We start from the raw sequence: 14192 nt of genomic DNA, 5'->3' as shown, positions 1-14192 counted from the left end.
CACTTTCACCTCATGCCTTTTACTTCAGGAGTTGCAATCAATTTTTTTATTTTCCGGGGATCAGTTGAGGCCAACTTCCCCAGGACAATAAATCTTTGTGCTAATTTTAAAATTACTACATTTCTCCCACCTTTCATATTCATGCTGCACCCTATCACATAAAGGTATCCAGCTATCCTGCGTGATATAACCTGGAGTAGAATTAGTTCACATTGCACTTTATTTCATCGTCTAATTAATTTTGAAATAATTCTGACTTGTCACAATACATTAAAAAAGGAAAATATAAAATAAAATATTTACTTACTTTGCAGCTTCCACTACCTGTAAAAAAATAGTGCAACTTAAATTTCCAAAACTGAATAAAGAAAAATAATTTAAAGAACCTGCAATTTGTAGATTTAATGCCTCATGCAGAGTGAGAATTTCATGCTTTTACCGTTAAACTTCGAACTTCAAGTACTGCATTTTCACCAGTGCATTTCGAGTGTGGCAGGACTTTGCATTCTTCCCGTTTATCTAGTATGCCACAAACCCTGAGGATTTCTGAATTAGACCTATTGTTTCCAGGTTCTTATTGAACTCAAATCAAATACGGCCAATCAAAAGCATTGCAATTATTTAATTAAAACGATACAACTCTTTGCTATTACTCAACGGGTTACCATGTGCCACGTCTTCCATTAGTCCAAAATGAAGCAGTCCTTTCTAGCAATCCCAATACAAGGTTATGCGTGATCATCGTTCTTAATTCCCCTCCCTTTTTGCAGAACATTAGAACAAATTGCACTACTTAGTGGTTCTGCTGACAGGAGAACAGGCAATCGAGAAAAACAGTTTTGGATTTGCATAGTGAAAATGATTTCTGCATTGCCAGATATGGTCATCAAATGATTATGCATGCAGAGCATTAACAATTATTACCATCAACAGCCTTGCTACTCACCATTTCCAATTGCTGCCATCAAAGGCGTGAACAGATACTGCCCTCAAAAACCCAAGTTCTTTCACCACGTACACATATGCTTCAATTTTAATCAATGTGAATAAAAAAGCAAGAATTCTGCCCAACAGGTTATGTAATGTTATGTGGGAGAAACCCAACGGCGTCCTCACATCTCCTCACCTTTGGATCCCTTCTCAGGTGACCAGAAAAAGGCCATTGCTTTTGAATCCCGACACTGGGGGTGGAAAAGCGAGGGAGGATCACCTGGGTGGAGGGTCCTTGGGGGTTGGGGAAAGGACAGCCCTGAGGGAGAAGCAGTACTCCCCCCTTCCATAATGAACCCATAGTCTCAGAAGCCTTTGTGGGATGTTAACCCATTTCCATTGATCAAAGTAGCATCAGGAAGAATGATAAGTATCGAAGATGCAGAGTGAGAAAGTGGAAGGTGCACAAGGCGAGACATGGTATCCCCCTTTCCCTACTGAAGACCAACCTAACCTCCCCCTGTACTTTAGGAGCTATTGTAAGACCTCACCACTCATTTTTCCCCATTCAACCTTTGAAAGTACTGGGATGAAGAAGAGGAGACAGAGGAATGAACACTACGCTGTCATTTTACCACTCTGGTACTGGGGTGAGGAAGATGCCCGCAGAGCATGGCGAGAGTCAGGCATGTCCCCTTTAATATAGTCCGGCAAACTCAATTAAGAATTCACACCTGCAACCCATTAGAAGGTTGCAGGTGTATAAAGAGTCAGAGAACACGGAAGAGGGGAGAAACAGGGAGACCTGTGGGGAGAAGACCAGCAGGGGGACCCGTTTTTGTTGTAGGCAGCCGTAGTGGGACCTGCAGAGAAACCAGCCAGCCGCCCAGAGAGGGAGCCTCCGTGCCGAGGAAGAAGCAGGAGCTGCGGTTATCACAGAGGGAAGCAAAATGGGACGACATCCGCGTCGCCCTTCTGGGCAAGCAGGACCTCCAGAAGCTGGCTCACTGACCGCCGAAGAAGACAGGAGCAGCAGGAGCTGCTGACGAGCAACGCTGGAGACCGGCGAGTGTCAAGGAAAGGCACTGGCTAAATGGGGCGTGCTTAGCGGGCTGCGAGTGAGGTAACATTCACCGAACTGCGTGAAAGATTGACTGTGAACCGAGTGAATGCATACAAATTACGGAACTGATCGGAAACCTGAAACTGAACAAAGTGAATGCATATCAAGTACCGAACTGAACGGAAACCTAGAGTTGAATATAATTAACATATCTTGAATACTAAACCGAATGGAAAGTTGGAATTAAATATAGCAAGTGCACATTGAATAGCGAGAAGAAGGAAAATTTGAAATCTAGCGTAACTAATGCTCAGTGAATACTGAACTGAATGAAACCTTGTAATTAAGCTTATGATAATGTGGAATGGAGTACAATTTCTATGGGCAAAACAAGGTACAGCCAAAGAGGAAATGTCCACATGAAAGCTACGTATATGAAAGTGCAAGTGTGAAAGAGTGCCATAGAAAGGTGCACTATGGGCACAACCACTACAAAGTGAACTTTAAGAGTAAATCAAGTATGGCAAGGCCAAAGACTGGCAAGAGTTGTGTGACACGTTTTGGCAGAGCCAAGAGGCTAACCAGACGACAGAAAAGTGTGAACCTGCATCTGAAGCCAAGAGGCCAACAAAAGAGCAGTTAAGCGAAGGTAACTCTGCACATCGGAGCATGTATAGAAGGACCTCTGTGGGCAGAAAAACCTAGGCATCCTGGCTGCGTGACCTGCGATAGATGGACTGTATGGTCTGATACTGCGCTTAGACCAGTGAACCCTGAGCTATGAGAACCTAAATACATTGTGAAACAAACTAAAGAAAAGTACCACAAATGAACTTTTGAAACAAACCAGAAGGAGAGGCAAGTGGACCTAGATTTGTTTAGAACTTTTGAAAGACTGAACCTGTAAGACAGGTTGCTAATCTTGGGGGAAGGGAACCCCGAGAGCTGATGAACTACATATTCTGTCTTGAGAACAGAGCCTCAAGGTCTTGGTTATGAACTGTGTGACCTTGGAGTTGGGGAATGGAACCCCGAAGATTGTATGGAACAGTATTACCTTGAGTGTGAGAAGGTCATTTTGAGACTTTTGGTGAACTTTCTTGAACTTGGGTAAGGGGAGCTGGAAGAGAGCTGCGAGCTGGAAGAAGCTCAGAACACCATTTCTTTTATTATCGACATTCCTACACATCGTTTAGCTTTATTTGTGAGGGCAAGTATAGGTTTTGGACACAGACAGACTTTTGTTGATCTCTTTGAATCAGACTTTCCTTAGGGAATCCCTCCTTGGTATAGGGCAAGTTAGGCCTTGTACCATCCTGACATTTGAGTTAAAAATTAATTTGCTTTTAAATCTTGAATCTGTTGTCTGTGTCATACTTAATGATGCCTTCACATATGTTAATTAGCTTTTATAATGCGCACCTCACCACCATAGTGGTTTAAGAGCACCAGAACCTTGTCTCTGTGAGTGAACTGTGACCCTCCCACCCCCACTCAGCGTGCAAAGCAGACCATGGTCTATGGGGTGAGAAGGAAATGAGGATAAAGAAGAGCAGGAATTTGAATTGGGAACAGCAGGAAAAAAGTCAGAGAGAGAACAGACGACTAAGGTGACAAGGAGAGGAGAAAATAACATGAGGAATGAGTGGTAGAATTAGCTGGGATGCATGTGCCATAGTATAGGTTCAGACTAACAACGGTCATGAAAAGTATCAGGAGCGATCCATAATGGACAAATCAATTATCTTTTCAGTTAGGAGTGTAATACATTGTGGGTTTAATTATAAGAAAGGTTATGGATGTGTGATGCCTTGAGATGTGCTCAAGAGTTCCCGATGTTATGTAGGCTTAGATAAGTGATTCCAGGAGATAGCAGTTTAGCCATGGCAAAGCCTGCCAATGTGCAGGAATGTTGGGGTGCCATTCGATATATGGAAACAAAAGGAGGCAAACTTAGAAATTGCTGTGGGGGTCAAACCATAAGGTTAACATACTAGAAACCAAAACGGACCACTTGTGTGCTTAACACTCACGCCCTGAGGCCCATGGGCATGTGGTGCTATACAAGAAATAAAATAATAATAGAGGATAAGCTACTCCAGACAACAATCGAGAAGAGAAGATAAGCCAAAAATGGCTGCCGAAAGGGACCCATCCCCTCCCCCCCATCATCCAAGTATCAGCGAGACACTATTAAGCGCGTGAAGAAATGTGAGATGGTAACCAAATCCAGGACCAAAAGCTTGAACGTGCTGGGCTATGAAAAGTAAAAAGAATACACACAGCTGTCCTCCCCTTAGTGAGGTGGTATGATCCAGACAATGACATAGGATCGGATATGCCGAATGTGCGGATCTCGTGTAAAATGCATTAATATTTTAACCAAGCTGCCCTATTTCTAAAGCTCTATTGTAGTGTAAGGGAAGAGATCCCTCCCCCCACCAGACCCTCCCAACAATCTCCCTCTCTTGTCCCTTAGTGCAGAAAGGATGAAGCGTTACATGGGGCCTGAGAAAGCAGCGCAGAATGGCGAAACCCCCCCCTGGACAGCTGGCTACTGTGCTACGTTACTGGTCCTTATAACGCAATCTGGCTCTGCCAGCCCCAGCCGTCAATCGGCCTCCCAGCAGTAGATCGGCCATGTGCCCCCTCCTAAAAAATACAGTGCTCAGCACCAGAAAGACAACGGAATGGATCGGACTCCCAGGGTTTACACCGACAAGCACCAAAGGCCACCTACCCACCAAGATAAGGAGACATGCCCGCACCCTGCTCCCGTATGAATGAGCATGAGACATTGCCAGCCTAAAAAACCAGGTGAATTTATTTTTTAGGTCTTTTTTCACCATGATGTGTTGCAGCGTTTTACATGGTCTTTGCAAGAAGATCCAGTTTGACAAGTTTACTGAGGTCCTCCAACTTTACCTTTTGCCTGCTTCCATTTGTAACTTTGTGCTCCAATATAACTCTAGTATGATGTTCAAAGGTCCTCTTCTGGCCGTATTGACCATTTTTATCTGATTCCCCTGATGACCTATGATCTGGATATTGATTTACCCATCAGATCCTTAAGGAGATTACTATTCGCCTTTTAACCTCTAATTAAGGGGTGTAATCTGGCTGATGCAGCTCAACGACATTTAACATTTCTCCATTGTTACATTGTTCCAGGTTGGTATACCTGAAAACGTGTGCTAAGAAGAAAGTCCTCTTCTGCTGAGTTTTTGGAAGTCGCCCCACCCTCATATTTTGTTGGTCTTAAATGTGTCTGGACTATTTTTCCCCTAATGAAAACTTCCCAAGCCGCCCCAATAACACAACTCGCATGTATGTGGCCTTCGGGGACCTTTATGGTCTTAAAACAGTGGTACATGAGTTGTGGCCATTTTTGCACACAGGAATCCTTATTTCTTCCGCTGGGCTAACAAAAATGGAGGCTCTATGGTTTTAAATTGCAGTTACCAAGCAACTGTGCTTTGTTCCCCTTGTGTGCGATTGGGTGGAGATTAGGAATGACCCTGTGGGATCATTTCCCTAAGGAAGCTATGGCCAGGAGTTAAATAAATGTGTGGCGTTTCAAGGACCGCGCTTGCCGAATCTACTAGCCCAATCACATAGGATAGGAGATTTTATGAAGGGAGAGAGCCATTTGCAAGATACTCAACCTTTTTGGTGAGTATGGGGATGTTTAAAACCTTTATTTGATACTTATTGCAAACAAAGATTGTCTGGCCTTTGGTTGACAGCACTGCATCAAATATGAAGTGTGCTTATGATGACATGCACCATTTCACAGAAAGCACTGGTAAATATTTTCTCGCCCGTCACCATTGAGCGAGTGCATTTCTCTTAGGTCGAGTATAAAAACTAAAAAGGAACTCGCCCAGCAGGTCTAGTGGTATTTTTAAGAATTTGCAAGGCCTACTGGAGTGATCTGCAGGGACTGTCTGGGATTCCTAAGGAATCCACACCCGTCAATTTGCCTGGGAGAATGCCCGCAAAGGTTTGTGTTGGTGGCCAGTACTGCTTGCAATTCCCCTTGTATGGTCATTGTCTTGGATTATTGCAGTCCGTTTCCACTTCATCTGATCTTTCATCCACACACCCATTTTTTTATTTATTCATTCATTCATTCATTCATTCATGCGCTTCAGCGAAAGCTTTTTGCACTTTATTTCATTACAAATATATAACATTACTAGCAAAAAGAATCCGTTCTCCACACAGGTTCTGTAGACAGACATAACACCCTCATGAATAGTTGAAAATCAATTACCCTCTAGGTCGCTGTTCCGAGTCACTTGTCGGTAGATGTGCTTTGCACTCTGAAGTAAACTACACTGAGACTGAGTGCGTGTGACTGGCTGACATACCCTAGAGCAGACGTGGAGGGGAGGCGAGAGTTGGCACGCTGCAGCATACTGGGATCTTCTGTGCACTCTCCCCACCTGGGCGTGGTGTGGTGCATTGCAAATATCTCAGAAATTGTGCGTCCTAGGGCCTTCAAACGTGGTTTTCGAGTTTTGTTCCTTACAGTGAGACGCTTAAAATGAGCTTTGTGGGGTCCTTCTAGGACCACATGATGTTTTACCGATTTCAGGTAAATGTCTCATGCGTGAAGCGGCTGAAATCCGGGATAAGGGGCAAGGTGCCCAAATGTCTTGTAGCCAGTAATGTCTGGAGGGTCCTAGCAGGTAACTATGCAACATTTGGTGCAGATTGGTGGACAAGTGTAGAATTATATAAGGAACAAACTAACAGATTTTCTGAGTTATATAAATATAAAGATGGATAATTTAAAAGAGAAAATAAGGGAAATAAAAAGAGAAACATCAACAAAATTCCACATAGTATATATCACACACATCTTGCGTGCATTCTTACCATAATTTAATGTCAAAATATATATGCTGACCCGTGTTATTGGGTTAGATAATCATGCCCCTTTTAATCAACACCTCGATTTTGTTGTCTGTATCATGTTACTATGCAAGATCAAACCACCTTGTTGCATTCATCTAGCAACTTGGTTACTATTTCATGATACAATTGTTAAGCTTGTAATGGAACTAGTCATGCATCTTCCCCCAGAACGTCAGGGTGCTCATTGTATTAATATTGTGCACAAAACGCCCTACTAATAGTATAAGTTAATTAAAGAGTATCGAGCCTAGAGTAAGAATATGCCTCAAGGTTTCTATTTTGTTGTTTTATTTCACATAACCTATAGATCCTCTTATCCCTACAAATATTCCAGCGAGCCCCTATCACAGCCAAGCATGGGAGTTGAATAAATCTAGCTGACATAAATAGTCGCACGATTTTAATCCTTGTGCATTTTGATAAACATGATTGCAGCCAACTGGATATTGTGGGCTACATTGACCGTATGGGAAAACGCGTTCAATTTCTTTACAAAGTATCAAAGCTCAGTAGTTCAAAGAAACTCAAGCTATCTGAGCCATGTCAGTTTCCAGGCATCTCTGCTTCAAACAAAACTCCTGCATACAAGAAATAACTATAGCTGCAAGACAGTGTGGGAATCGGATGGTGATGTAAAACCGAATTTAAAATGAAATGCCTGCTTTTCGCCACATGTTTATAAAAATGTGCTTTGCAAACTAAAAAATGCCCGTTTAAAAGTAACCTGCTGAATGAAAGCCTGCCTCATCTAGCAACGTGAAGGGGTTTTGTTGCTGGTGATACACACATGGGCTAATTTATTCCACAGCTTTGTTTTAATTCAGGACCCAAAATAAGAAAATAAAGGTTCTAAACCAACTGGGCTGGAGTTTGCAAGCTCTAAAAAAAACTAAAAAACAGGTTATTCCAGTTGGCAGAGTCAAGGCTTCCCCCAGAGGAAGGGAACCACCATATAAACTCTCAGCAGAGACTAACATCCCAATGATAATTACTAGGTTGGAAAGAATCTAGTCTGGGCTGAAACCCCCGACAATGGAACTCCCAGTACAAGAAAGTTTGAAGTGGGAAAGGGCAATAAACCTTCAATCAAGCTGGAAAACCCCCACCTTGCTCTGAAGGAAATGACAGTTGGTGGCAGGTGAAGAGAAATAAAATGTTCGAGTGACAGACAAAGGATTACCATTTGCTTCCAGAGACCATTTCATAAATAAAACTTTTATCTCTGCAGCAAGACTTCGTAAAAATGCGAAAATGTTACAGTTTAAATTAGATTTTATTGGCTTTCATTGAAGACATGGTAGAATTCACTGATACCTTAGGAAAAGAAACGGCAAAGTATTGCGGATTACAAGAGCATCCATGTTGCCAATGCACATTTTTATACTTGCATCCCTTATGATCATCCACACGCGTATAAAGTTACGGAATTTTAGGCTGAATCTTTCATACTCAAAATTACTAAAAAATATTAAACGGACCAAACAATGTCTCACAGATTGCAGGATTGGACTACAATGCTCTACATAAAATATGTAAGCTAATTATGTCATTTATTAAGGTGCTGCAAATGTACAAATGTGTAAATTCAGTCTTTTTACACCATAAAATGCAACCCCCTAAACTGAGTCACATTTTAGGGGAGGCAGCCAACATTGATTATCCAATCCAGTTGCTTAGAGGCGTGCTTAGCTAAGCCGGCCCAGCAATAGTCTATGATGTCACCATGCTCTATATAAAGAGTCCCTGACAAGGCTCTAGACACACAGATTCTTACTGATTTTCCTGCGCCAGCGCCCTGTTCCATTCATCCTGCTGAGTCCAGACCCCACCACAAGGCCAAAGCATTGCTGACCCTACTCCAGGGACAACTGCAAAACCCAAGCAGTGCTGATCCTATTCCCAGCAAGGCCTCAATTCTGAAAACCCACTAAAATTCCCAAATAACCACAGGGGAAAGCTGTGGTATTCTTTTAGGACGTATCCTGAAACATCCTGGCTTGCAGTCCACTAACTGCATCCAGAGGTACCTGTGCCACCCAGTGACCAGAATTACCATCCAGTGACCCGACCTGCCCAGCTGTCTTTTGCCCAGCTGTCCTTGGCCAGGCGTGCTGCTGTGTAGTGACCAGAACCATTTACGGTCCAGAAATCCCAAACTAAAAGTGGACTAAGTATAATCCCTACCCCATAGAAATCCATAGTCTACTTTGTCTTGCATTTGTCCTTATCCCACTCTTTAAGCCATCCTATCCCTATCCTTATCCTGGTAACTTGTTAAAACGGTCAGAATTCTCTGTGTTCTTGCCTGACTTTCGAGCGCCATCTCTTTTCAATTTTGTCTTGTGTAATCCTAAACCATTATTATTCTATTTCGAGTGATCGGCCTGGTTTCCACCAGGGTTGGGCGCTGTGGTGACAGGGTTGAAGTCGCGAATCAACCTTGGATCTTACTGTGTTCATCTTTGGTGGTCTAGTCTGAATACTCTAGTTTAAAGTAAAATGGTTCTTGTCACAACTGATTTCCTTTCCTATTTCACGGCTTCATTTCATTCGAGGGTGTCCCCCCCCAACCCAAAAACCGCACTCCAAATGAGAGTATTTCACCAGTTTATATTAAAAACAGTTTGGGCAATTGAAAACGGGAATCAAGAAAATGCAACTTTTACACGTGTCATTCTGCTGCAACATGTTTTAAACTTTCCACTCATTTCCGAATTATATGCTCTTGGTAATCCATTGCTTGCGATTGTTTGGGTCTATGCACTGTTGCTTTAGTGAGAAATTGTAGTTTTAAAACGCACATTAATTATTTATTTGTCCATTTCAGAGTGCAATTTCAAAACAATGCAAGGGGTTTAAAATCCGTTTTCCACTCTTATTAGGTGAAGGTAGGTCAGATTTGGATTCCGTTTTCTGCATCTTATTCCCGATTACCTGCTGTGTCCTTCCATCCATTTAGAATTGATTATTTGTGGGTTGAGGGAAGCTTGCAAGGGGAAAACCTAACTTGGGTGTTATCTTTCCTAAATCAAAAAGTGCTCCTATTCCCTGATGTTTTGTACATGTTCCACTAGAAGGTTAAACCACGTGTATTGCTTACATCCTCATTGTAATTATCACCCCATTGTCGATTGCTGCGCCATATTAAAAAAAAATAAAAAAAATTGTAGGATTCCTTTTGAATTTTAAAATAAATAAATATTGCATTTTACCAACCAGCCTGGTTCATGGTCCATTGTGACCCGGAGTGTTTGAAAAGGGGGTGTGATACGAGTTGTGTACCATCTCAAATTGAATCTGCATAAAATAAGGAGAAAAGCATCTCAGTTGCGCGCTACATACTAGGCCGAGACCAAGGTGTGCGTCGCCCGATTGAAATCCTTACATTTGGTGGCTCGTCCGGGATCGAGTTTGGTTGCCAGCCGTGACAGTCTAACACAGCAGACTAACCGGCAAGGTAGTGATACTTTGTGGTTGGAATACTGGGTTACACTGTACAAGCGCCCCCCACAAACAAATACTCCAAGCATCAGGCCTGTTTCTAGAAAACTAGAACTAAAATCGACCCCAAAATAGACAGAAAAGCAATATAATACAGGTTACCCTTACATAAATAAGTGATTAAAGAAAGAACATGTCCAAAATGACCGTAGTGGTAATCAATATGGCTAGGGAGCACCTTATGCACAAGCTATTTGTCAGAGGTGAGTGGCCAGAACGGGATGAAAAAGTCTGGCTAAAAGAAATAATCCAAGTCACCGCGATGAACCTGGACACATGGCAGGACAGTGGCCTATTACACCCAGCTTTGAGTGAATTATATATGACCCCAAAAATTTAAGAGGAGCAATTCAAAATTGCCAGAATCACAGCCTACATGTATCTCCACATGTGGGTGATGCGGGAAAGGCATGAGGAACACCACTCTTGCGCAGAATCAAGTTGAACTATTTAATAAAATCCAGAGTGATCTGAATTTAGCAGAACAGAAATTACAGAAGAGCCAAGAGTTGGAGGTAGAATCTGGAAATTATGTCATACAATTAAAAGAAGATTTAGCTCTCCAATCAATAGCAAAATAATGCAGATCAAGAGACCCAATTAGAGGCATTGAAAGAGGAGTGGAAGGAAAATTCTGACTCTCTGCCGAGTCAACAGAAGTTAAATCAACAAATACATTTGAATAAAGCCTGCGCAGAGCAGATAGTTACCTTACAAGATCAGATAGAGAAATTGAAAGAGGAAATTAATTAATTATGACAGACCTCCACTCTCAAGCAGAATTTGATCAAGCGTGCTAGAAATCCAATACCATCAAGAAACAAAAAGATGAACTGGCTAAACAGAGGGGCACCCTATATCAGGATCATAGCATAAGGACCTCTGTACTAAGGGACTCAAACCCATTTAACACTTTGTACACCGCTGACTTCATGGCTGCCGGTTCACATGAGCCGGAAACCATGAGGCCATCAGAATTTAATAGACCAAGCATGATGGAACTGACAGGTCAGCGCTCCCCAGAAATTGATGGACGGGCATCCCTGTATAGATACCCAAACATTAAGGCTGATGTCACTGACAAGGAAGTCCCCTAAGAGGGGAGAGTTAGGGAATTAGATCCATAGAAATACTACCTCCCAAAAGGACCAGTTGGTTCAATTTGATGAAAAACTGAATGAAATGAGGCCCAAAAAGAGCATAGGGCAGTGGGGGGATACTCTGCCAACCCTGGGAACAGGGAGGAGTCTGAAGACTACTCTCCTGAGCACCACACGAGTGGAGAAACTAGGCCCCAACATTCTGTGAGCCCCTCTCAAGTTCACAGAATCAGGGAGTACCTAGATGATCATGAGGGGACCTCAAGTAGTACCGCATAAGAGTATGAGGGTGAGTGGACTCTGGTGACTAAGCCAAAGAAGGCAAATTCGAGAGTTATGACAAAAGACTCCATTAGGCAGAATAAGGCTATTAGGAGTGTCATGACCCCATACAACAAAAACGCAAAATATTCTGTTTGGGAACACCTGGAGCAGGTGATGGACACTTTTCATCTGAAGAGAACCACCTGGAGCAGGTGATGGACACTTTTCATCTGAAGAGAACCAGAACTGCATATAGTATGTAACATGGACCTTCTCCCCCGAGTACTCCAGCTTTTTTGCTGGACTGGAGAACCATAACCATTCAAGATGGTCACCCTACAGGGCAGCCATCTTGAAACACTTTTCCGCCCACAGAAACCCCCAAGAGGCCTACAATCTGCAGTGCGAGGAAGATCAGGCCCCACGAGAATTTGTGCAGGAGCTCAAACTCGCATTTGCACAAACCAGTAGGAGGGTGCGCACGGATAGCAGGGAGTTTGTAATCACCTTCTTTCATGCACCCCCAAAGTATATTATGACCCAGCTGGTGAGGGATTTCCATGACAAAATATCTCTGGACTGGGTCATAGAGCAGGCGATCGCAGAAAATAGAAATCTGGCCAAGAACCCAAAACCAACCAACACCCCTGCTGCTGCTAAGGTGGTGGAGGTGAAGGTCACCCCCATTTTAGACCCAGAGATGGGGGGCCTAAAAATGTACCTACCCAAAATCAGAGGCAGTCAGGGAGGTAATCCCACTAATGGGACCCCCAACTCCACTGATTATATCAGTCCCTGATACAAGGGCAACCGACCAATCTTGGGGAATGTATGGACTCCCCCGGCCCAAGGGGGGGGTGCAATCAGGTAAGTACTAACCCGGGAAACTTCCCTCCTAACTTCCCCTAGGAGGGCAGTAATTCCCCTAATGCTGGGTTAAGTTCCTTCCCCCCCCCCCCCGATACTCACAAAACCCCAACCTGCAGGACAACCTTCCTTTCATTCCCCGATTTCTGGAACCCAGACAACCCAATCCGGGAGAGGGGAGGCCAATGGTGGACGGTTAGCAAAATTCACAATATCCAGGCTACTACGGAGAAGGGATAGTTACACTTCCCGTGATCCACCTAGATTTGAACAAAGACCACTGTACCAGCTGGAACGGGTGTCCCTACTGGAGCACCAGGTCCATAACCTAACCCAGGATGTGGGTCACATGTTCATGTTGAGGGCTCAACAGAACCCTCAACCCTCAGATGAACATGGCGGCTCAGAACCCCACAAACCAAGGGTCTGGTACCCCAGAACAATTATGAGGAGAGAATCCTGACAACTCACCGGTTCCAGAGAAGGAGGCACGGGGGGGAGGGGGAGATGTAAAGCCCTAGAGGAAGCTTCCTTCCTTACTTGTGAAAAGCAGCTGGACACCGAGGAACCTGAACAAAAATCTCCTGCCGCTGAAAATCTGCAACCCAAGGAACAGGGGTGGGTAGGAGAAAAAATTCAAAAAGGCCCATTTTGTGGAGGAAGTTAGTGTCCTCCAATTTGAACGGCAAGAATCCTTAGAGAATTCTGGGGAAAAGATCTTCTCCTTCAGGGATGGGGTAACTCCTCCCACAGAAAAATGGGTCCCAAGAATTCTAAATGAAGACTGGGTGGGTGTGGGGACTGAGTCAAACTTGCCCATCCTTGAACCCCAGAATGAGCATCCAGGAAACACAATAGTAACGGAGGGATCCCAAACCTCACAAACCAATTCTGTTGATTGCCTCCAAAAAGTGTGGGGGGGCAGTCCAGAATCAGAAAAAGGGGAGCCCAAAACTCCCCAAATATCCGGATGTAAAAAGGTTTTTCAGATCCCCAATCTCCAACACAGATTTATGCCCAAACTACACCTGCGTCTGAGTCAAAAATAAGAAAATTGACCACCCAGCTTGCCCAAAATGCACATTACCTTTGCCCATTTGAGGCGAAAGAGGGTAGATTGTATGCCCCGGTCCAAGTGCAAGGGCAATGTACATTTTCGGCGCTGGTGGACACTGGGTCGCAAGCCACTCTTCTGTCAAAAAGGGCCTTTGAGCAGCTAAATTCAGGAAGGGGGAGAGATACCAGATCCCTCTCACCCCTCTTCCTGGACAACTCCAGAACTTTGATGGGAATGAAATTCCTGTCAAGGGGACTGCGGATTTGGAAATAAAAATTGGGCGACACAAAGTGAAACACCCGGTCATAGTCGTGACTCCAGAGGGCACACCCGGTCTACTGGGGAATGATATCCTGGGCAGGTTGTCCCCCCTAATAGACTGTGTAAACAAGGTCCTCTGGACTCAGACTAACAGTCAAATTAAATTGAAACAGAGTGTCAACCATGTTAGTTTAAATGGCACATGCCATATGGTTGAACAAAAACC

The 14192-nt window shown here is 43.7% G+C and overlaps 1 protein-coding gene across 2 annotated transcripts in view; it reads right to left on the bottom strand.

Annotated features, from left to right (window-relative positions):
• Window positions 1-14192, bottom strand: part of STX7 (syntaxin 7) — a 415618-nt gene that overhangs the window by 353741 nt on the left and 47685 nt on the right. Inside the window, exon 1 of one of the 2 annotated variants that reach the window (XM_069606680.1) lies at window positions 308-324. The exons of the other annotated variant lie outside the window; for it this stretch is intronic. The gene's annotated coding sequence lies outside the window, so the exon portion shown is untranslated. Of the gene's footprint in view, window positions 1-307; window positions 325-14192 lie in introns of those variants that run through there. 2 annotated transcript variants of the gene reach the window in all.

The sequence above is a fragment of the Ambystoma mexicanum genome, chromosome 4p (assembly GCF_040938575.1).
Source record: "Ambystoma mexicanum isolate Mex_15411 chromosome 4p, UKY_AmexF1_1, whole genome shotgun sequence".
Taxonomy (NCBI): Eukaryota; Metazoa; Chordata; class Amphibia; order Caudata; family Ambystomatidae; genus Ambystoma; species Ambystoma mexicanum.
Note: the sequence above shows the minus strand (reverse complement) of the source record. Positions and strands in the feature narration are given on the sequence as shown.